Consider the following 23,308-nt stretch of genomic DNA (forward strand, 5'->3'; position numbering starts at 1 on the left):
GAACAATGTTATGTTCCTGGGCGGGAAAGCGATCATATAAAAGATTCGGGCAAATATTTTGCATTCTTCCCTCATGGTGACAACTTAACGTTCAGATGGAGAAGCGAAACACAAATGTCAAAGTTACTCAGCCAAACACTGAAAGCCATAAAAAGAGAAGTGATCTATTAATCAAAGCACAAAAGATTTAAAAAAAGATGTGTCTTGCACATAAGGGTTATCTTTAAAATAACACATGGACAATGCCCCCAAAATACATTGAACACTTTGCATTTAAATATACTGTTACTGCAGATAACAATAAATCAATAACTGCCATTGGAGGCATTTTGCAATGATACAATTATTGTCACATGTCTTTCAGATAAGCTGTCATCAATCAGTTGTCGTAATGAGCGTTCAATAACTCAACTGCACATAGTGATCTACCTGTCTTGAAATGGTGAGAAAATGAACACAATTCTTTTAGAATTAAGTCTTTTATGTTTAGTTTAATGATTGGGGAATTAAATCCATGATCCAATCATACGGTTCACATGGTGTTTGCAACTTGGTGGAATTTCACTCTTGCCTTCTTTTTAAAGTTAACACTTCTAGCTTCCTCTTTCATCCTGCTTATTACACAGGTGTGATTAGATGCATGGATGTACTAGAAATGTATGGTGAAATACTTTCTCTCAACGAAAAATGATCGTTGGAACAAAAAAATGAGCGATAAATTGAAAAGCAACGTAGAGACAATTGAAAATGCCAAGTCCAGTGGCCTGGATATATCTGAAAAAGACCAACAGTGGCATCTACTGGCGACACTGCCTCTTCACAACATAAAATATCTTCTTGGAAAATACCCAACTCTGTAGGTATTCACAGATAATAATCAGTTTCTCTGGGCTTGTGAAACTGGCTCATTAAGCATCCTTTTTAACAGAAAATATTGGAAACGATTAAACCTGCTTTACTGAGCCGGCATGAAATGGCTAACCTCCGGCCACCCACAGCTCTTCTGCGGCTGGCACCGGTTATGCCCACGGGATTCTACCTTCACTCAAAAGGTGTTTATCCATCACCTGCATATTTATTTTCTTGTTTTTGGCAGTAATATCAATCAATGTTCAAACACCATCCGAGGTTATTTGTCTTTTCTTAACATTCAGGACATCTTCAGCACTGCCCACCCTCGCGCCACAAATGGGCTTGACAGATTTATGCCTTGGCACCGAGCCAGACAACCTTTCTCCACACAGGCGGCATTCTTCTTACAGTCCGGCAGATCGTAGCATGTCAGATCTTTTTAGTGTTGAATTTCAAAGCAGACCTCAGCATTAATTCCTTCCTCTTGATCTTAGCTCCGGCTTTCAGCTCGTCAGGTAGGCTATATCTGAATAAATGCTTCTGTGAGCGTGTCGGGTGCTTAATGAAGCTTCACATTTTATTTTGTCACACAAAAAAAAAATCCCCCAAATTATCTCAGTGCTAAAGTCATTTTCTTTTGCAAAGAATTAGAGTGCCACTATTCAAAGTTTTTTTTATGCTAAAGTGCGCCATTATCTTGCATAAGGGGATATTATCTATTTCATGAAAAATTCAGGAGTTCGGCTTGCATTGGTCAAGGGGAGAAGAGGTGGAAAAAACACACATCAGGCTCAGAATCCCTGAGGGGGTCACGTTTCATCATTTTGCAGGAAAATGAGCTGCACAGAAGGAGCTGGGGTTGTGGAGGTTACAGCCTGCTTTCCTTATGGTGTTTTTGGCCTGCAGTCCAAATTAATCCCTGCAGCTGTAGATGGGCATGCACTCAGGGCAGCTAAAGCAGCACACTGTGACATTTTTATCAGCGCTCTACGAGATGAAAATAAATTCAGCTGCAAAGTAAGCTGGCAGCCCGATACAGTCCTGTCACATTACAGGAATTAAAGTATTTGCTTGTGCCTAACAATGCTAGAATAGCCAGTGGTGAATTTTAAACTGCATTAACCCATTCTTGAGGTCCAATTTCATTTGCTAAATGTGTACTCTCTCATTAATCTAAAGGGGCCTGGCACCTGCTGACATGACAAGGAAATACTTTTAGAAATGAAACAGAAGCAATATAGCTGTATGAGCTTCTTCATGGAAACAAGGAAGTTGTGCGACTTCTTCCCTATGCCGAGTTAGCTAATCTTATTAGCTGCCTGCACATGGCCTCCGTGTCCCTTGGGCAGAGAGGTAACATTCTACCAGGGCTCCTGCACCTTATTGCTGCCGAGTGGCTCCTGTTGGGAATATGCTGCGTGGAAAATGGGTGAGAAAAGGATTAGGCTCAGCAGAGATATTCCATTGTTGAATAGCATGCTGGCAATCACTGTTCAGTTTCACAGGTGAATAGTGGTCACGAGGGCGAGGTGCTGGAGGGTAACCTGTGCCGAAAGAATCCCAGCAAGGTCTCCATTCTGTGAAAGGAGATGAGGCGATGACAAAAGAAAACCCTTTCTTCACACTTTTCAAAACCCAGAAATGCGAGAAATATGCAACTTCAGTGAAAGAATGGTGGCTTTCTAATGCAAGATCAAATCTCAATCAATTTACGTTTCCTTTTTAGATGCTGCTTTGCCTTCCCTTCTGTACTTTACTAACATTAGGTTGGATTTTTGCCAAGTTGGGATGATGCGAGAGCCCTTTAAAAATGATAGTAGATCCCGGTATGGGATCCACGTCCCCATTCCCGGGATTTCTGATTTTCGGGAGTGCCTTTAAAGGGTGCGGGTTTGTTTGGGTCACAAGTCCGCACCTTGAGCTTCGGATCTGGCTGGCTCCATTGTGACAATAGGCATGTTGTAATCCTCAGCACTTTTCATGGAGTCAGGCCGCCTTTTCAAAAAAACTTAGTTCATTTCAGCTCAGATGTGTCGTGAACTGTGGCCTGCATGAGAGAACTTTTTAAAAGACAAGTTCAAAAGGTCACATCATGGCTCTCCTGCAGGGGTATGCCCCCATGCTATTGTGAGACAGTAGAATGTGTGAATAAAACTAAAAAGAAACAGTCTTTCATTAATAACTTTTGACTTCCTAAAAAAACCTTCTTGCTCAATAAAAGTGTCAATCTTCCAGACCCTTGAAGGTTTCAATAGCTAAAATTTCAGCAAACATATGACTAAATATTGTTAAATTGACAGCATAGATCAGAGAGCCACAGCTGTCAGTTTTCCTTGGGGCTCAGCTGTTTCAACAGGCTAATTTGTTTCTAGGCTCTCAGCAAAGCTGGGATCCCAGACATCAATTGACCTGTAGATAAAGTGATTTCAAATGCTTGCAATTTCTGTTATTGATACTTTAAAAAGTCTGGATGATTGACTTTTACTGGGCCAGCGTTAAAATGAGTTTTGATAAGAAGCTGGAAAGTTATTAGTGAATGACTGTTTTTAAAGCATGTTTTTAAACATACATCTTACTGTCACTATAGCGTTCTTTTTTCTATACAGTGGATACTGGGTGAAATGGGCATGGAAGTGTCATAGTTTGGCATGGGGCCACGAGGGGCCATGTAGTTTTTTTGGTGGGGCATACCTTGGCATAGAGGCGTAATGGGCCATAGGGGTGAGTGGGAAAAACCTTGGCATGAGGGATGAGGGGGTCAAGAGAGGCCATTGGGGGTTGATTTAGCATAGATGGTGCAGGGGGAAAGTGTGGCGGTTGTGGGTGTGTGAAGGGTGAGGGCTGGAGGGTCTTTCTGTTTCTATTATAACTGGGACAAAGTCCCACAATACCGAGGTGGGCCTTTTTAACAGCCCACCTCTGCACCCGACAGCCCCTGTGGCATCCTCTGAACATTTTTCCAGGTCAGCTGCCCTAACTGCAGCCCGCACCTGCCGTGCCCACAATGAAAATCTAATCTTTGCAGGCCACTCCCTCCTGAATTTTCCTGACTCCCGTTACCCACCAAGGGGCTCGAAGCCCAACTCATTGTTTTGATTTCAGATTGCCAGTATTAACAGTTGTTCTAATTATCAGATAAACTCCCATTAACAATTTTATTCAGCATTTTTCTTGGGCAACCACATTTCTAATTCTCCTATTTCATTTGCAATTTTCAGTGGAGGGTGAACAGGAGATTCACTCCAGGACCTTTGATGTTAGTAGGATACACACAGAGGTATAACTGTATATTTACTTACGGCTTTCTCTCTCCATATTTGGTAGCTTCTTGCCTCAGTTCATCATTTCCCTCTGATAGCAGAAACCTGCATGTACCCCAGGTGATGGATGGTGAATATAAATCTATGTTCTACCATTCCATGACAGAACACTTTGAGAGCCAACATGCTAATCCACTGATTATGCATATAAATAACAATGGATTGCTGCAGCCATACATACCGTTCCCCATCAAGTCATCTTTTCAGGTTTTCTATTATTATCAGAACAAATGTAGCCATGAACTTTCTTATTAAGACAAATAAAGTAAACCTTTAATATTATGCCACTTTTTATTGTCGCATGTGGCTCGAATTTCCTATTCAGAGACCAATCAATTTGAGTGTGATCAAAATCTAAGTCCACAGGCTGAAGAATTTAAAGAATGCAAGCTCCAGATCAAGAAGATTGCATTTGTGAAACTTCAAAATAAACATAAAATTCACGGTGGCCTTGCAATTCCCCCGTAAATCAAGTCAGTTATTTAACCTGTCCCCAGCGTCCATAAATATTGTATTGTCTCCTCGCCTTAAAGGACAGCACAGTAACTCCAAAGCAGAATTCCATCTGGCTTGATTTTGGAGCTGGTGCGAAAGGTTTTGCCTGAGGAAAATTATACACAAAATAATTTGCACCGTCGACATTGGCCCAAACGGAAATGCAAAGCACAGGTTTGATAATGTTGACTCTTGTAACCATGGAGGCAAATTCATATTTTGTCTCACTGCAGTTTAATCCCGGTGAAATTAAATTGCGGTTGATCGCTATTCATGGTCATCGCTGGGGGCGACCACTTTGTCCCATGCGATGCAACGGAAGGAATCCAATTTAGAGGCACTCGACAACAATACATTGCTTACTCCATGGAAAAGTCTTACAAAGAATGCAACATCACTCATGGGAGGAGAAGTTGTTAAAGAGTGATCTGCACACGTCCTGCAACAATTTCAGATTTATTTACCTATAACTAAGGACTTCATAACTATTTGCTTTTTAATCTGCCAACTAACCAGATAAACATACGGCAAGCAATAACAAAGCTTAATGCAAAATTCCTGCACACAATGTACCCTGTTCCCACCTGATTTAAATGTGGTATTATGTTGTGAAATAGTTGCTTTCCTCTGTGCATGACTGATGCCGAGGCTTCCCAAACATTTAGTGCACCATGTGGAAGTTTGTTGAAAAGTCATTCGACCTTGTGTAATCTTGCTGCAAGACACCAGTAGTTAGCAGGAACATTGCCAGGGAGTCAGTTCTAAAATCTAGCAATTTGGCAAATCATCCTGTTTGTAGTTCGCTACCATTTAAGGGGCGCATGATAATTTTTTGTTTCTTAGAAGGGCAACTGTAAGGCTGAAGAATGCTTATTTACATAATTTGCTGAGGAGATTAAATCAGCATCATCACCTCTGTGAAACTGTGCGGGACATCTTTCCACGCTCGAGTGACGTAGCTTGTGCTGTTGAAATACGATTGCATCTTTTGGGCATGCAGTGGCATTCAACAAAAATGATCCTCAGCTCTTCCGAGTTGAAGCAATTGAAGGCAGTCTTTTAATTCTGGTGCTAACCCTTTTTCACTGCCACCAGAATGGAATATTTTTTGTTTGTGCTGCTACTGTAGGATTGTTTTAATTAAATAACCATTTTCATTGTCGATGTAACTTTACCCTGCCTTAAAGGACTAGACCAGCCTATGTTCGCAGTGGCTGGATCAACATGAAATGGCTGTGAGGTACTCCTTATTCTCACTTACTGTTGATTTTTCATAAGCAGACCATAATCCCCGCCAATCCCCATTTTTGAGACTCCGGGTACCTGTTTTATAATCCTAATATAGCCTCCAAGGTGAAGTTAGAATGAACTTCCATTTGACACGGGCTGGATTTATTGTCCTCGATGTCCGGGTGCTGAACGAGTGGCAAATGTCTGTTGCTTCGGAGGAGGAGGCTTGACCAATTTAAAGGGCAACACCGGGCCTTCCTTGGGACCTAGGACTCCAGTAGTGGAAATCCCATCAATTGGTAACTGCCAGCCAATTAGAGGCTAACAATGCTCCATTGCCAGCAGTAAAGTTAGGGATTCACCAGATAACATTGCGGCATCTTTGGAGAGAGATGAGTGGGAGGTTTCCGGGAGAGGGGGAGGGGGGGTAGGTGGGTATGCGGGGGGCATCACTGAGAAAGAGGTTAGGATGCAAGAGCAAGGAGGGTGGCTCTCAGTGGACAAGGAGGACACTAAAGAAATCCAACAGAGTTTACTGGGTGACCTTCAGGAGGCACGGGAAACCCATCCAAGTTCGGATGGATCCCTGAGCTACCAGAAAATTCCAGTGGAATGAGGAATAATGACCTTTATGTGACTCAATAATGAGCCTAATTAGCCAGTCAGCAGGTTTGTCAGCATCAACCATTCCCACCGCTGACTGAATGGGAGTCAGGTTTTCCCTCTGGCAGGAATGGGATGCACGGCCTTCCCCGCGGTTATGCAGATCTTCTCTCCACCTAACCCACTCCAGCAGGCTGCACTAAATTCAGCCCCAGGTTTCACCCCAACTTACTTGCATCAGCCCAACAGAAGATATGTATTTTACCCAATCTCACAAGTTGCTGCTGATACAGTCCCTCTTCTGCGCTGTCAGAAAAGTGGTGGAGGAACTAGCCTCACATTCTGCTGCAGGGCCATTCTGGTGTAATCAATGCATTTATCACAATATTACTGTAATAATGTAGCACTTTGCGTGGGGAGGTTGGAGCTGTAGTCCCCCTTCATACTTTTATCATAGAATTTACAGTGCAGAAGGAGGCCATTTGGCCCATCGAGTCTGCACCGGCTCTTGGAATGAGCACCCGACCCGAGGTCAACACCTCCACCCGATCCCCATAACCCAGTAATCCCACCCAACACTAAGAGCAATTTTGGACGCTAAAGGCAATTTAGCATGGCCAATCCACCTAACCTGCACATCTTTGGACTGTGGGAGGAAACCGGAGCACCCGGAGGAAACCCACGCACACACGGGGAGGATGTGCAGACTCCGCAGACAGTGACCCAAGCCGGGAATCGAACCTGGGACCCTGGAGCTGTGAAGCAATTGTGCTATCCACAATGCTACCATGCTGACCTTGATACCTTTTAACCTTGATACCTCCCCATGGCACTCCCCAAGTTGCAAAACTGGGGACAACTGAACAACCCCTTGTCTGGTGCTGTCAGTGCTGCTGTGTTAAGGATGAGGAATGAATTTCTCACCTTTTTATTCTGAGGGTAACTGAGTTTAAATGACAATTGAGTCGGAGAGGTGATCGTAAGATTCCTGATTGTCAGTATAAATTACCAAGCTCCCTTCCAGCCCATTTCAGACCTGCCTTCGTTGTGTCTCAACTCCTGTCACCCCAGCTACAAGTACACATGTATATTGTCTGAAATTCAGAAGTACATTTTTATAAGCTACAGCAACTTGAAGGAGATTTTTCTGTGCCTAACTCTAGTTGAAGCAAACTGTTAAATATAAGTTAGACAGGACATTGATTATTTGTAATAATAATAATATTTTATTGCCACAAGTAGGCTTACATTAACACTGCAATGAAGTTACTGTGAAAAACCCCTAGTCGCCACATTGTGGCCATTGTTTGGGTACACTGAGGGAGAATTCAGAATGTCTAAATTACCTAACAGCACGTCTTTCGGGCTTGTGGGAGGAAACAAGAGCCTCCGGAGGAAACCCACGCAGACACTGGGAGAATGTGCAGGCTCCGCACAGACAGTGACCCATCAGGAATCGAACCTGGGATCCTGGCACTGTGAAGCAACAGTGCTACCCACTGTGCTACCATGCTACATTGTGGTATTGGATACTGCCATGTTCTTAATTACATCAGAACTGCGACTATCTAGCTTGTAATGCAGAACAAGCCCAGCAGCGGGGGTTCAATTCCCATACCAGCCTCCCCAAACAGGCGTCGGAATGTGGCGACTAGGGGCTTTTCACAGCAACTTAATTGAAGCCTACTTGTGACAATAAGCGATTATTATTGATGTCAGTTTGACCATTTGAGAAAAATTGAACAAAAGAGAAGCGAAGCGAAGGGTTGAAAAGTTTGCTTTTCGAAGCAGATCTTTAGGCAGTATTTTGTTTTGGTTGGTTTTCTCGAGTTTGTACACTGTCTTCATTCAGCCACTGCCCTCTTCTTGTTAACAGGTAAAAAAAAATCAGCTGTTTGGCTTCCATGTCGATCATTTCAGCTTTAATGTAGAAACTAAGGGAATGAACTGTCATCGCCAATGCATTATTCTGCAAAGCATTAAAAGCAAGGTTTTCTGGGTGACACCTTTTTCTTCTCCCCTTTGTCCTGTCGACTCAAGCCTTGATATCTTCATACACTGACATGCCCAGATGTGCCGTGAATGCTGATGTGAGCAAGTCACCCTCCCCCTTCACTGCTCGTGTCATTAAAACAGGAAGGTGGCTGTTCCCCTGGCATCATTGGCAAGGCTCATTGTATACTGCAGAGTAAATTATTAATGAAGAGCACTTCTGTCGCAGAATGTTTTACCGGTAGTTAAATGATACAGTGAGGATAGAGCTGTCAATGCTGCCTCACTCCCTGCAACTTCGACATGACATTTATGATGTGGTTCAGACTGCACACAAGCAATTAATTTCCATTGGGGTCCACACTTTGAATAAGGATCCCTGACAATTACCGGGGAGTGTTTGTCAGTGAGCACAACAGAGTCATTGGAAACTTGTACAAAGCCAGCAAGCACACAGCTATTTGATTTAGGTACTAGGTGATCCATGTTTATCGATGTTGTTACCCGTATCCCAGCCGATTACAACAGAGAACCAGACAATGCCTGATGAAAGAATACTTTGTGGTTCTATGTTTCACACTCTGCGTCATTGGTGAAATTGGTAAAGAACATGCCCATAAACAGCTTAGGACCCTGCAAATAACCTCCTTCTTTGCCTCTTGAGAAAAATATTTTATTTTCTCTCAATTTTATTCCCCATCTTCTCTGAAGCCGCAAAATAACTTATTGTTGAGGTAAAGTTCTGGGAAATTGGTTCTATTCTGATACCTAAATGTTTTATTCATGTGTTAAGCCTTGACAGGGAGGTTATTTGACCTTGAGGAACATCACAGTTGAACCTGGGGCGGGATTCTCCCATCTGAAGGTAGAGTGTCGACGCCGTTGTAAAAACTGGAGAGTTTAACGACGGCGTCATCGGACCGCTATGTGTAACGATCCTCTGTCCCACAGGAGGCCATGGCACTGGAGCAACCCACGTGTCAAATGGGCGCTGCAGGTCTGCACATGCACACTGCAACCGGCGCAAATGCACGCATGCACGGTAACTCCCTTCTCCGCGTCGACCCCGACGCAACATGGCGTAGGGCAGCAGGGGCCAACGCGGAGCAAAAGAGGCCCCCATCATGAGAGACTGTCCCGCCGATCGGTAGGCCTCGATCGTGGGCCAGGCCATGGTGGAGGCCCCCCCCAGGGCTGGACCCCCCCCCCCCCCCCAACCAGGCCGCTGAAGACAGAATGAATGCTGAAGTCCCGCCGGGTAAGACCAGATGTGAACGGTGCCGGCGGGACTTGGGATTTTTGGGTGGCCACTCAGCCCATCCCATGCGGAGAATCAGTGGGGGGGGGGGGTGCCGTGTAGAGCGGACCCCGACCGGCACCGCACCGACCGTGCCAGCGCCAATGGTGTCGATTCTCCGGCCACCGGAGAATCGGTGGACCGGCGTCGGGCGGCATCGTGCAAATCGAGCCTGGCCCGGTGATTCTCAGACCCGGCGTGGGCTAAAAGATTTGATGGTCATTCACTGGGAAAATGACCCAATGAGAAAGCGAACAGTATAAACTAGGAAGACCCCAGGTTTCATTCCTTGTTTGTGCGAAAGGGTCTCAGGGCCCTCGAATAGGGAGGAAAGATCATCCATGCTTTATAGTCCTGACTAACATATAGCGACTCCTGTAGAAAAGTTCATTTATGTTGCCATCAAGGGATGAGAGGGCTATACTGCTCACTTGGTGAGGTAGCTTGCCAATACCATGTAGATTTACACATGGTGACTTGGATGACGACTGGGGAGCAGTCATTGAACCACATCACAGTATGATTCAGCACAGTCAGGAGAGGAAAGAAGAAATTGGAGACAAATAAACTAATTACCTGTCAATTAAACAGTAATAAGAATTTAAATTGTTCTCTGAGCATAGTTTTAATAAATTGATTAAAGTACAGTCACAGCAACTAGCGTTTATTTTTAGTACCTTCCACATAGTAAAAAATCCTTTGATGCGCTAGAGGTCAGTTATGAGACAAAGTTTGCCACTGAACTATATAAGGAGATAGTAGACAAGATGACTGAAAGCTTGGTCGAAAGGTAGGTTTTAAGACCATTGTAGTAGAACAGAGTGAGATGGAGAGACAGGGGGGTTAAGGGCGGGAATTCTACATCTTACTGTGTTGGCAGGTATTGGCAGGGTTGTCAGTGGAGGAGCGCAGGATGCACAAGACAAATATAGGAACATAAGTAAACCATTCAGTCTGTTCCATCATTCAATTAGATATTGGTTGATTGTATCTTAACTCCATCTTATCTCAATGGTTTTGAAACCCTTTCTAGTCTTACCTTAGCTGGGACAACTGGGGAAATGTAGAATTCTTAGAGAGTTGAAGGGCAGGGGGAGGTTATAGAGAGAGGAAGATGCAAATTCATGTTGGGATTGGAATACTAAGATGGGGGACAAAATCCTCTGTTTGGGAGACTAAGGGCACTATCTATTGGCCGCGTTGCGCCTAAAAGACAGAGATCCCTCTTCTGAGATCTCCCCGGCTCGTCATGTCTCGCGAGATCCAACGTGATCTTGCGAGACATCACAATCTGATTCTCGCGCATCTTGGGAGTGATCACTATTTTGCAATCTGTATATTAGAGTGAGACATCCAGATGGAACTGTACTAGTAGGGGTCTGCCAGGGGATCGGAGGCCCACAGGCTCTTGCCCTCTAGGCAAGGTGGCACCCTGGAATAGCTAACGCTGGCCTGGCACCCTGGCAGTGCCATCTGGATGCCAGCATGGCATAGCCAATGTGCCCATCTGGCAGGGGCACTACTAGGCTGGCAGTGCCAAGCTGGCATTTCACTTGCCAGGGATCAGGCCCATGGGTGTTTTTCAGGGGATGGTGGAGTGCAGGGGAGGGTGCCGAGGACACCTAAATGGTGATTTGGGTGCCATTTAAAAATGACGGCCCGATCTTCTCTGGCACTGAGGTGTTTCTGCGACCGGAGTTCCTCAGTGCAAGAAAAGGGACTAAGTGCGGGGAGTTCCTTGCTGCGGGGAGTTCCTGAATAAAACTAGGGTCCCTGTAGATAAGATGGTGTTTCTCAGTGCTGCGAGCGCCAGGAAACTCCTGGCTAAACGTGCTCGTTACGGAACTCTGTTCCCAATCGGTTAGATCATGCCACTATCTGTTCCCCTCTATCACCTCGGTGGAGCATTTTAGTGAACATGCTCCTGTGTCACCTTCCGGTGTGTACATCACACACACTGCAGCACATCGGGTGGAGGTAGGAAATCCCAAGGGAGCAGATACTTGGAGGGCTGCCCAATCCCAGGAACCAGTTGTAGTCCAGACAGGTATTGCGTTTTTGGAAAGGATGATCCTGTTGTTGGTGGAGATGCAGACACAGAGCCAGGATCTACAGGACGGGGTGTCAGTAACGCTCCAGTGTCTGCAGGCACAGCTAGAAGTGTCCAACTGCCTTCAGGTGCAGGGGATTGTGCCAATAATGCATGGTGCGCAGGCCGACACTGAACAGGTGGCGTCCGTAGTTGAAGCCTTGTGTCAAAAGTCACAGCCACAGGTCAAGACTTCCAAAGCTTGGGACAATTTGTGCAGTAAATAGCTGAGGCTCAGGACAGTGGAGCCCAGTCATAGACAGCCATATAATAGGCCCACATGGACTTTGCTGCAGTGCTCTAGAGCTTGACCCAGTCACAAAGGGTCATGCCTGAGAGGGCATCAAGAGCATTGACCTGGGCCAGTTGCAGAAGGGCATGACTTAGTCACTGAGGGACATGATCGAGGCAAGAGGGACAAGACTCACTTGTGAAGGGATGTGTCCCAGTCTCTGTGCTCCATGGTTGAGGGCATTGAGACCCTGGTTGAGACAAGAATGGGCCTCCAGAACTGGCAGCGCCAGATTACATTGGAGCCTCTGGAGCTCACTCAAGCCTCATCTCTGCCCCAGGGATTAGCCTGGGAGCCATCGAGCATCCCGAGAGAGGAGGAAGTGTGGGGGCCATGTTAGTGCCTCCCGCAGGGAAGGTGCTGGGACACCTCAGTGCTTTTGAATACCCCCCAACTGACACTAGCATCAGATGCGCAGTGGGAAGAACCTCATCACCTGTCACACCCGAGATTTGGCTGAGCCCATCCAGATCCAGGCTCCCCAGAGAACGGATGCCAAAGGCATCTCAGGTCAGAGGGTGTGATACACTGCAGGCTGTCGCCATGGCTGATGTGCTGCTTGGGGTCACACCTAGAGGAGCGGTAGGCCATATAAAAAAAGGAAGTTAGACACCAGTGATGTTTGCAGTGGGTGCAGCACATAGGTTAGAGGTAGGGTTCAGGGCGCAATAATGTATGTAGTTACTATTAAACATCTTTTCACAAACATTCTGACCTGTCTCAATCCTTTGTCTGAAGGGTGTAGAGGGTGTGCCAAGTGCGGAGGTGTGAGAGATTGGTCGTGTGGGATGTAGGTGTTGGAGGATGGCATGGGGTAGGACCTCCAGGAAAAGGAAATTCACCTGGGTCACCCTCAGAGGGGGCAAGGAAAGGGGCCAGACCTGTGAGGTCATCTTGTAGAACAGCTTACCCAGTGAGTATCACATCACCGCTCACCATCTCCAGAACCACATCCCCCACCCCCGGCGCCTGCACATACCCCACAACCCCAAATAATATATGGGCCCGTGAGATGGAATGGGCAGAACACAGGCAGGCATCACCCAGGCGAACAGTGCACGGTGATCCTGAAGGCAGGGGTTCGACATTGTCAAACCACGAGGGGCAGCAGAGTTCATCCAACAGTGAGTCATCATCCTCTGTCCCACGGACAAGACCTTCTGATACTGCCTGCTGAGGGCCAGCACCCCGTAGTGATGCTGGTCGAACCCTCGTAGGGGTGAGGGGGAGCTGGGAGGTGGGATGGTGTGAAGGGAGGAGGGACAGGAGAGGATGTGAGCGGCTATGGGGAAGAGGGCAGCACTTGGAACGGGGTGGGGGGTAGGGTGGACCCTCTGGACTGGCATGTTGCAGGTTCCGGGGTTTAGATATTTCAGTAAGCTCAGGGAAGATGGTAAAAGAGGAGGAGGGGTGGCATTGTTAGTCAAGGACAGTATTACGGTGGCAGAAAGGACGTTTGATGAGGACTCGTCTATTGAGGTAGTATGCGCTGAGGTTAGAAACAAGAAAGGAGAGGTCACCCTGTTGGGAGTTTTGTATAGGCCTCCGAAAAGTTCCAGAGATGTAGAGGAAAGGATTGCAAAGATGATTCTGGATAGGAGCGAAAGTAACAGGGTAGTTGTTATGGGAGACTTCAACTTTCCAAATATTGACTGGAAACACTATAGATCGAGTACTTTAGATGGGTCAGTTTTTGTCCAATGTGTGCAGGAGGGTTTCCTGACACAGTATGTAGACAGGCCAACAAGAGGCGAGGCCACATTGAATTTGGTACTGGGTAATGAACCAGGACAGGTGCTAGATTTGGAGATAGGTGAGCACTTTGGTGATAGTGACCATAATTCAGTTACGTTTACTTTAGCGATGGAAAGGGATAAGTATATACCGCAGGGCAAGAGTTATAGCTGGAGCAAAGGCAATTATGATGCGATGAGGCAAGACTTAGGATGCATCGGATGGGGAGGGAAATTGCAGGGGATGGGCACAATTGAAATGTGGAACTTGTACAAGGAACAGCTACTGCGTGTCCTTGATAAGTATGTACCTGTCAGGCAGGGAGGAAGTGGTCGAGCGAGGGAACCATGGTTTACTGAAGAAGTTGAATCACTTGTCAAGAGGAAGAAGGAGGCTAATGTAAAGATGAGACGTGAAGGTTCAGTTAGGGCGCTCGAGAGTTAAAAGTTAGCTACGAAGGACTAAAGAGAGAGAGAAGAAGAGCCAGGAGGGGACTTGAGAAGTCTTTGGCAGGTAGGATCAAGGATAACCCTAAATCTTTCTATAGGTATGTCAGGAATAAAAGAATGACTAAGGTAAGAGTAGGGCCAGTCAAGGACAGTAGTGGGAAGTTGTGCGTGGAGTCCGAGGAGATAGGAGAGGTGCTAAATGAATATTTTTCGTCAGTATTCACGCAGGAAAAAGACAGTGTTGTCGAGGAGAAAACTGAGATACAGGCTATTAGAAGAGAAGGGCTTGAGGTTCATAAGGCGGAGGTGTTAGCAATTCTGGAAAGTGTGAAAATAGATAAGTTCCCTGGGCAGGATGGAATTTATCCTAGGATTCTCTGGGAAGCTAGGGAGGAGATTTCTGAGCCTTTGGCTTTGATCTTTATGTTGTTGTCTACAGGAATAGTGCCAGAAGACTGGAGGACAGCAAATGTTGTCTCCTTGTTCAAGAAGGGTAGTACAGACAACCCCGGTAACTATAGAGCAGTGAGCCTTACTTCTGTTGTGGGAAAAGTCTTGGAAAAGTTTATAAGAGATAGGATTTATAACCATCGAGAAAAGAATAATTTGACTAGAAATAGTCAACACGGTTTTGTGAATGGTAGGTCGTGCCTCACAAATCTTATTGAGTTCTTTGAGAAGGTGACCAAACAGGTGGACGAGGGTAAAGTAGTTGATGTGGTGTATATGGATTTCAGTAAAGCGTTTGATAAGGTTCCCCACGCTAGGCTATTGCAGAAAATATGGAGGCATGGGATTCAGGGTGATTTAGCAGTTTGGATCAGAAACCCCAGTAGCAAGGGCGTGGAATGCCATGCCTGCAACAGTAGTGGACTCGCCAACATTAAGGGCATTTAAATGGTCATTGGATAGGCATATGGATGATAAGGGAATAGTGTAGATGGGCTTTAGAGTGGTTTCACAGGTCGGCGCAACATCGAGGGTCGAAGGGCCTGTACTGTGCTGTAATGTTCTGTTTTATGGACCTGGGGCATGCCAGCGATGGCGGTAAATTCTGCTGCCCGGCCTTCCTCGTGGGCTTGGTCCAGATTAAAGTTTATATATTCGGCTGCCCGAACGCAAAGGGCATCTCTCACAGTATCGATGCACACGTGCACAAATGTCTGCTCAGACCTTGTAAAGACCCAGAGGCACAAGGTTTCAGGGCGACCATCATCTTGACAGCGACGAGGAGCAGATATCCTCCATACCCCCACATTGCCAGGTGTGTCATCATCCAGAACAGATGATCTGGCATCTCCTCAAATGGCTGGCACTGCGATATACACATGGCCTGATGAGGCGCCTCCTTCACTCCTCCTCCTCGACCTGTTGGACGGCTGGTACTGGAGTCTCACTTCCCTGCTCCTTTGGGCAGGGTCTTCTTGTGCAAGGTCCTCCAGACCAGACCCTGTGCCCCCAGCCTCTGTGCATCCGCAATGGCAGCTGCAGCCAGGTAAATAGCACGCATTCCTGACTGCACTCCAAAATTCATTCTCTGCAGGGGGGAAAGGAGAAGAAATGTTAGCAAGATGAGTATTTCTTTGCTCATCCAGATCCATTAAGCTGCATGGTGACCCTGAGTTGCACTTCATCTCCACCGTCCACATATTTCCTCCTACTCACCCCACCCATCAGTTGTTCCCAGCAATATATGGCCTTCCCCACTGTACCCCTGTCCCCAGTGGTGAGTGGCACTGGGGAGCATCAACAGGGGTACCAGTGGCTGCCGCAACACGTGAAGAGTTGGCTCTCTGGCCCCTGTCCATTCTCCCCAGTGGGGTCTACTGTGGGTGTCCTCATTGGATGGGCCATGTGTTAACCCGCCAATAGAGTGGCTGTATGGTGGAGACGGTCAACAATCACCTCCATGCTTAGAGATTTGTGTGTGGGTAGGTCCTACAGATGAGGGTGAGGTAGGGAAACATATCTGCAGTGTGATGTGGGTCCTGGGTGTGACACACATGTTGTGACAATCTGTCCAGGAGCAGGATGGATGGGAGGAAGGGTGCAGTGGACAGGCAGGGTTTGGAAACAGCTGGGGTCCTAAGGGGTGGGCTAGCTGATAGCGTCACTGGCCTCTGCCCTCAGGGGAGGCAGTGTTCCAGGGAATGTGCCAAAAGCTAAGGCACATGTGTCCTTTGTTTGGGGTGAGCTCTGCCGTTCACCTGCAGAGGTACTGCGTACCTGCTGAGTCAACTGAGGAGTGTCAGCACCTGGTGTGTCTCTTGTCATGTGAGAGTACCTTTAAGAAATGGATGTTTAAGCAATGTATCTTTAAGAAATGGAGCAGCTCATATTACTGAAGGGATGTCAGAGGATGGGGGTAGCTGAGTTGAGCTCACTTCTGCTTTTAGTTTCAGTTTGAGAGAGCAGCTGAAAAGTGCCTGGCTGGTTTGCTGCGAGCTGCATGAAGAAAAAGAGCTTGGGTGTGTCTGTGTTTTCAGTGAGCTGGATCTGTCATGATCTCTGCCAGGAAAGACTATCTCTGAATCATTTGGGTGATTTAACCTGATGTGTTTCTGTTTAAAGGTGTTAAGTCTTTTGGAGGTTTGAAGGAACATTTTGAGGGATTATTTAGTGTTGTATTATTTTCGGGGTTATCTTTGAAGTAAGGGGTGTTAAGGGAATCCAATGTTTATTTAGAAAGGTTAAGTTGAATTCATGGAATAAACATTGTTTTGTGTTTAAAAACCCACGTGTCCATAATTGTAATACCACACTGGGAGACCAAGCCGTGTGCTTCAAAAGTAACAATACATTAAAGGGAGAGGTTGGTTGAACTCCATGATAAATTTTGGGGTTCTAAAAATGCTACTCCCATAACACTCTGATTGAGCTCGGCCACGCCCATCCCGGTGATGGGTCAGCTGGAGTCTGAGGGTTTCCAAAGAGGCGGTATGGGTGGGCTCCAAAATGACCAGAGGCTCTGTAAACATTTACAGGACACAGTGAGCAGTCAGCAGAGTGAGCAGCCAGGGGCCAGTAACTTATACCAAATGGGTGTTTAAAACAAATACTGCAGCAATGGCGGTCTGAGCCAGGCCGCCCCGATCCCGACGGGAACACCTCGAATCCAGAGAGATGTCAACATGCTGCCCCTGGCTACACCCCCCAGTCCTGGCAGCCAGCCCCTAGAAAGCACTACAATTTTTTAAAAAAATCAAACTTTGCTTACCTTCTCTCTCCCCTTCAGCAGCCATGATGCGCAGTCCCCGAGTGTAATTACCTGTCATAAACTGCTTTTGTGTGACTTCTTCCTGAGAGAGGCGGAGCATCGTGGAGGCCTGGAGCATTGTGGGTCAAAAGCGCTACATACAATTAAATGCATGCAAATACCAAATTTGCATGCGGCGCCGGCACGTGACGTGAACCTGGTTATCACCACCAGTGAGGGTCTGGAACTTGGCATCCAATTCGGCGTCAGGCGCAGAACAGTCAGCTTTGATTCTCTGCCCGATCGCAGTTCGCATTTGCGGCGTCGCGAGGAGGAGAATTCCGCCCGGGATTTTTAAATGTTTCTTGAAGTTCCACAAGAGAGTATTATTTAAATAGTCAGTGGGGCAAAACTTGAGAGTTCCGAAATTGGGTGCACAGATCAGGACGTAACCCATGTCTATTCCTCATGATGCCGGTAGAATACAAACTTGGTGCTGGTTGCTCATTTAAATAATAAAAGAATGTAGCCGAATGCTGAACATGCTGTTGAGTAGCTGCTTGTCATATTCTTATAATGATATAAATCCTTGAGCTTATTTGTTTTATAAGACACAAGGCACCAATCACTCGCAAGGGATTGGGTTAACATATTATAGGTTCATTTATTAATTTAATTTATTAACTAGACACTTGAGAACATTGTTGCAGAGCTTGGAATCATTAGGAGGAGCTGTGTCTGCTCTACTGCTGAAAGCAAAAGTGAAACTAAAATTGGAACACACAGTACAGCCATCAATTCCCTTCCAGTGCTGTATATAGACTCAGGTTCAGCCTCTTAAGGACATATTACAACACTTGCCACAGCAGGAGATTCAAGTTCGGGTGAGGTTAGCGCCACAAGTTAAATGGCACTTCCTCACGGTAGCATGGTGGTTAGCATCAATGCTTCACAGCTCCAGGGTCCCAGGTTCGATTCTCGGCTGGGTCACTGTCTGTGTGGAGTCTGCACGTCCTCCCCGTGTGTGCGTGGGTTTCCTCCGGGTGCTCCGGTTTCCTCCCACAGTCCAAAGATGTGCGGGTTAGGTGGATTGGCCATGCTAAATTGCCCGTAGTGTAAGGTTAATGGGGGGATTGTTGGGTTATGGGTATACGGGTTACGTGGGTTTAAGTAGGGTGATCATTGTTCGGCACAACATCGAGGGCCGAAGGGCCTGTTCTGTGCTGTGCTGTTCTATGTTCTATGTTCTTAAAGGCGAGCGGCATTTTGTCTACAGCAGGTGCTAGAAACAGCTGGGCAAGTTTGCAGATTTGGAGAAGGAGGACTCTGGTGCATCAGAGCAGGGAGCATGCTCCAGGATTCTGACTCAGCACTGGAGGCCTTGCTGGAAGAGGTGAACAGGAGGAAAGAGATCAGGAGAGTCTCCAGACAAACCTTGGAAAGGCAGTGGGAGCAGGTAGCCATCACTTCTAATGTTTCAGTGCAGCCTCGAGACCGTCAGCACTGCAGAATGATGCGCACTGGCCTCATGTGAGTGGTCAGACTCAGTGAATTCTCAAATACCATATCCTCACTATTGAACAACGAGCCTCACACATTGCACAATTCACCACAACACCTTCACTCACCTATCAACGTTTTCCATCAACAGTGACGTGCACCTCACCTCCCCCTCATACACTCAACGTTGCTGCAAACCTCACACCCACACTCCACAGCTTGCACACACTACCAACTACCCAACAATATCAGGTACATCAGTCAAATACATTGCACCATGCTCACTGACAGACTTTCCTCAAGAGGTAAACATGGTGCTTAATTGAGCCAACCAGCTGGGCACAGGCACATCTGCCTGTCCTCACCATGATGGTCGCCATTAGTGGAGTGGGCATCACTGAAGCCATGGTCCAAGGCAGTCAAAGTTGATGGTATACTCATACTTAATCCTCCTTCAAACATTCCACTTCCCTCTCATCCCATAACGTCTTGAGGGTGGCATGGTGGCACAGTTGATCACAATGCTGCCTCACAGCATCAGGAACCTGGGTTCAATTCCAGCCTCGGGTGTCTGTGGAAATTGTACTTTCTCCGTGTGGGTTTCCTCCGGGTGCTCTGGTTTCCTCCCACAGTCAAAAGATGTGCAGGTTAGGTGTATTGGCCATGCTAATTGTCCCTTAGTGGGGTTATGGGATTACAGGGATAGGGCAGGGGAGTGGAGTGGGCCAAGGTTGGGTTCTCTTTCAGAGGATTGGTGCACTGTAGGAATTATATGAGATTCTCTTCTGTTTTACACCCTGCAGATGGTATAAGGATACACCTTTTACATTTCCACTCACTTCCCTCACCACATCCTTACCCTTATGCTATTTTCCTTTCACCTGGCCAGGCACTGGTGCAAAAGTAAAGGTCGCCACAGGCCCGGAGGATGGTAGGCTGCTCTCCCATTTGAGAGCTGACTGGTGGCGCTTTAACCTGGGGTGGTCATCAAGGTTGAGAAGGTAGGGCCTTCATGAATAACCTCAGCCAGTATGGGAATTGAACCTGTGCTGTTAGCATCGGTCCGCATCACGAACCAGCAATATAGCCAAACGAGCTAACCGACTCCCTGGAGCAATAACTAGTCACGATAGAAGAGGCTGATGATGAAGAAACACAGTAACTCACACTGACACACACACCTACCCATTCAGGTACTGAGAGGAGAGTTAAGAGCCGTAATGCCCATGATGAGACTCCATAATAGAACCCACTTTCCTGATGAAGCGATGTGCATGCTCTGCCTGCTTCTCTCTGGAAAGAGAAAAGGTGATGAACTTACGTCTAATCACAGATGGTGTCCTAGTAATCTCCCTCTCAGCAAAATTCTGAATGCTAGAATTGCCCCCCTGCTCCAGCTTTGAAACATTTGTGTGCAAGGAAGTTCATGAACATAGTCACCTTTATGGCCAGAAGCATTTCTGTCCACACCCCACTCTGAAGTTCTGCCTACAGCGATGGCACATCTTCAGTGAAATTGAGATTCACCCAAACTGCTCATCATTTAGATTGAGGTTGGAAAATTGCCCCCTGAAGGCCCTGGCTGGATAAAGATTCCAGCTGAGAGCTCTTCCCCTTCTTCCTCCTCCTCTCTCTTCAAACAACTTGCCCCGGTCTGTGCAACCTCTGATCATTCTTCCAGTCATGTTGCAGTCTAAGAAAGATGGAAGCCAGTCTGAGAACAAATGATGTGACAGCAACCCTTCAGAGAGTACCAAGTCCTTCTCCAGATGCCACACCACTCCCTGTAGACCTGCCAAATAGTAAATGACAGTACAAGCCTGCAAAAACTTCCACTAACTCAGCAACAGTCTTTAGAAATCAATCTGCAACTAATCTGACTGCATCTTTAAGTAGCCCTGGCGGCTGTTCCTTCTGAAAGCTGAATGCACATTCAGTTATCTGAGGTTAAGGGGGCACATGCAGGAGCACTGAAGTTGAAAATGGCACTACTGACATCAAATCAGCATCATTCACTGACTAATATCACAATCTAGCTCCTGTGTAAACCTCTGATGCATGCTCCTAGGGCCAACTAACTCATCAGAATGACATGTGCGTGGCCAGGACCAGTAGTGTGCACATGTGTGAAATGACATTTTGGACCCAAAGCAGCATCTGTAGCACCACAGATATGGATGCTACACACCCAAATCTTGTGACCACAGTTTCACTACCTTATGGGGATTAACTGTTATTCATAATCAGGAACAGAGAATTCAAATTGGCTGACTCTGGGGTGTTAAATATTGCATCTTGTAGCTGTGTGAAGAAAGGTTCTTTTCCTTTTTCCCCATTCTACTGTTTGCAAAAGGAAGTTCTCTATAATGGTGACTTCACAAACTGTTTCTACATTCAGTACTATTTATACCACTCAACTGGTATAACACCGTGGGCAATCCACAACGGCAAATACAATCTCACCATATGCTTCCTGAATTAACGCAATGCCCACATTTATTTAATGCAGTACCAAGATAGCTATCAGCCTCCCTTCAGTGTCATATCTCTTTTTGAGAACACATTTAAGATGCTTAATTCTAAAGTTGAATTTCCTTACATATTTGAACAGTGCAGCAAACAAAGTCTGCTGGCAGTTGCATGTCGGGGAGGCAAGTTGTTTCAAAATCCCTCTACTAATGCACACTTTTGTTGACTGCATTTTTGACCAATATTCTCCCATTTTCTTCTTTTGTCTGTGATGCAGATGCTGAGGATTGCTCAGGCCTAACATTGTGACGCCTGTTTCATCAGGATTATCTCTGGACCTTGTTACAGGCTGGAAGCCTTCAGGCCAAGACAGGCGAGCTGAAATTGGTTGCATTGGTCCACAGTCCCGCAGGCCTTCACTGGCATGGAGAATGCAGACTCCTTTAGGTACAATGGAGCAACTGAGAAGACATCCTGCCTGTAAAGGCAGCAGAAATTTTAAAGGGGCAGAGATGAAATGGAAATTCCATGGGATACCAAAAAGAAGTTTGTACTTCAGAGGTCTTTTAGTGCCAGCACCCCTGTGAATTTGTTTGTGACTGTGGCACCATCACTGGGAGACGAAAAGCAAAGCAGCAATCCCGGCACCTCTGCAGTGGGCTTGAGAGGGAGCTGGAAAGAAGGTAGAAACCAGGTGGAGAAACAAGAAGAACTAGGGTCTGTCTGACGAATACTGGGTGCAGGAATACGGGGAAGATCATGGATTGGCTGCCATACGTCTTGTTTTATTATTTATGTAGCACAGAGCAGGGACAAGATTTGAGGGTCGGGGGAATTCCTAACCTGTGATGAGGAAACAGTCGTCAGTGGCTCAGTGGATGCCCAGGCAAACGACTTCTGACACTGATAGACTGGTGATTGTTTCACCTTGTTGCCCTTTAAATGAGTTAATTACAAAAGGGGGTGGAGGGCAGAGGAGGAGCAGACGGGATCATGGGGTGGTAGCACAGTACTGAACACTGCCTCCTTCGCTAAGCAACAAGTCTAGAAGCAGCAAAGCTATTTTTTGATTGATAGTTCCAAAAATTAAAATCTTCCTTGTCAATACCAATTGGTTCTTTGAGACATCTAAAACTGTAGGTTTGGGATTAGTAATGCAGGTTTGTCTAGGAGCAGTTTTCCTTTGGGCCATGTACTGTGCTACATTGGAGGAGGTTTGAATGCAGAGACGTCTGAAATCCATTTGCCTGTAGGTTATTCTGGTAGTGTGGCCCCTTTAAGGGGTGCATCCTTGTGGTCCACATGACTGGCTTGGTGATTATCATGCAGGAGTGCTTGCACCCCGACCAATGAGAGATTAGTGCTGGTCCCAGAGAGTGGGGTTCTGTTCAGAGTGGACCCAGGAGCCAGAGTGTTAACACTTATATTATTGACTCTGCCTGTACACAAGTTACCCTTATTAGTTCTTAATAAACACTTTGCTCTTCAATACTACTTTCTACCTGATATTGCCTCGAGCCATCACAGTTATGTTAATAACTTTGAAGAAATTTGTGTTTAATGCTCGTCTGGACAGATTAGCACAAAAACATTTACACCAAATTTTCCTTTGCATTGCACCTGTTTTCCAAGAGTTATTCAGCAGCAAGGCAAGCTGTAATATTTCCTTATGTCCACTCAGGATTAACATCTTCACATAGAAAATAGAAAAGGAACAGGATGATTGTTCACTAGGGTTTGGGTGACCAATCTACTCCGGGTGCTTCAGAAGGAAAACACAGAAAATACAG

At 46.3% G+C, this 23,308-nt stretch overlaps 1 long non-coding RNA gene across 1 annotated transcript; it reads left to right on the forward strand.

Annotated features, from left to right (window-relative positions):
* Positions 1-450: 450 nt before the first annotated feature.
* On the forward strand, positions 451-23,010 carry LOC119977946. Its single transcript, XR_005463334.1, has 3 exons — positions 451-1,367; positions 17,589-17,689; positions 21,796-23,010. It is a non-coding gene; the product is annotated as an uncharacterized LOC119977946 (long non-coding RNA).
* Positions 23,011-23,308: the final 298 nt, after the last annotated feature.

Source organism: Scyliorhinus canicula, chromosome 1, assembly GCF_902713615.1.
Source record: "Scyliorhinus canicula chromosome 1, sScyCan1.1, whole genome shotgun sequence".
NCBI classification, from domain to species: domain Eukaryota; kingdom Metazoa; phylum Chordata; class Chondrichthyes; order Carcharhiniformes; family Scyliorhinidae; genus Scyliorhinus; species Scyliorhinus canicula.